Source organism: Colobus angolensis, unplaced genomic scaffold, assembly GCF_000951035.1.
Source record: "Colobus angolensis palliatus isolate OR3802 unplaced genomic scaffold, Cang.pa_1.0 Scaffold900, whole genome shotgun sequence".
Taxonomy (NCBI): Eukaryota; Metazoa; Chordata; class Mammalia; order Primates; family Cercopithecidae; genus Colobus; species Colobus angolensis.
Genome location: NW_012122933.1, coordinates 32,811 through 34,810, shown reverse-complemented (window position 1 = coordinate 34,810; position 2,000 = coordinate 32,811).

The window sequence follows — 2,000 nt, the reverse complement described above, 5'->3', positions numbered from 1 at the left end:
GAGATACAGCTTTCAAGTCATGTGTTTGCCCTTCCAATGACCAGCAGAACAGGGTCTCTTTCATTTGTCTCTTGCCCTGTCTGCCAGCAGAAAATAAGGGGCTCAGAATATATTGGAGACACAATGCACAAATCACCTGGATCTCTGAATGTTCACATGGAAAAAGTCTCTCATGGCAAGTGATACATATTTGGACTATTATTTGAATGAGAAATAAGCTTCTATATTATAGACTTCATTTATACATTTTGTAATGTAGTTGATAAAACTATTCGTATTCCTCTAACTTAGTGGTTCAGTGAGTAGAATTTTTCTATCACTTAAAGGAACATTTGACATTATCTATCACATGGGACCACAGTGAGGTGAGGTAGAATCCAAGAGCACATTAAATTCTGTGCCCTAAGCACCTCACTCTTATAAGGGCTTGCTCCTGGCATCTAGTAGATAGAAACCAGGATGCTGCTGAACATCCTAAAATGCATTTCTCCACAGCAAAGAATCACCTTACCCAGAATATCAACAGTGCCATGGATGAGAAAACCTGTGCTAATTAATATATAAGCAGATAACAAATGAGAACTTAATGAGTGGTAGTTACCCTAATACAGCTTAAAGTCAACTCTTTAGATTACATTTCTGTGGCTGTCCAATTGCATCCAATCCAAATTCACAATGGCATGCCAATTAAGTAAAGAATATATCATAAACATTTTTTAAATTATTTTTGTTTTTATTGTGGAGAATTTAAAAAGATAAATTATTCCAGGTATCTAACTTGTTAGAGAGATTGTATCCTTGTTTGTTTAGGGGAGGGTAACACAGGGGAAAGGACAGCTCCCCTTCCAACCTCAGGCTCTATTAGCATTTTGAGAAGCCAGCTTTGCCACATCACCATTTCTCTTACTTGTGTGATACAAGGCAGAGAATCTTTGCTCTACCAGGTGGAAGATTTGCTTTGTGGTCTCCAAAATTGGAAGGAGTCTCAGCATCCACTCTTCCAAATTTTATAGAAGGGATCATTTATACTGGGGTCTCTCAGGACTCTCCCTCAGAATCTACTCCCCATAGTGGAGGAAAAAGACTTCACTGTGTAAATTACCAAGTGTTCTTGGTGCTGCAGGGCAAAGGCCGTAGGCACGTTCCACAGCCTTCGTTCCTGAGAGTCAACACTCATGAGTGCAGTGGTTGGCAAGAGAAGTAAACGGCAGTGGTGTAATGTGGATTCTTTCCTCCTCCCACCCTGAGAAACCCACCTGATTAAACATTTCCTTATCTGGCTTTGTCTGTCTACAGGGCTCATCGATGTCCCTTTTACAGTCCAACAGTCGCGAGCACTTGGGAAGTGGAAGTGAATCTGATAACTAGAGAGACCGAAATGGAATCGGACCTGGAAGTCATAGTGAATTTGCAGCTTCTATTGGCAGCCCTAAATGTAAACAAAACAAATCAAGTGAGCTTTGTGTTTTATGTACACTTTTAGGTATTCCCAAGTTAGAATGTGTTTATTTGGGTGGGAGTATCACTGTGGCCTCTCCGACTTCAAGTGCTTGGTGTAATTCACATGGCTTCTCCTCTGTGAAGCCATCCTCATTTCTCCCAGTGAAGCAGGAGAGGTTCTCTCCTCTCACTCCATTTTGTGCATGCTTTCACTCTAGCACTTGCCATACCTGAGGGTAATTACTTATCTACCTATGTGTATCTCCCTGTGAAATTTGTGCTCCACAAACCAGAGACTGTATTTGTTCATTTTATAAACATTTATGAAGTGTCCACATGTCAGGTATTCTGTTATGCTCTGCCTTATTGAATATTTCTTCCCAAATGCCTAGTGGACTGACACCTAGTAGGTAGGTGCTCAGTAAAAGTTTATGAAATGAATGCATCAATGGGTAATGTACACACATGCATCCAGGTGGTGACAGAAAGACAAGGACATAAGAAAGTGGTTGAGGCCAGGCATGGCAGCTCTTGCCTGTAATCCCAGCACTTTGGGAGGC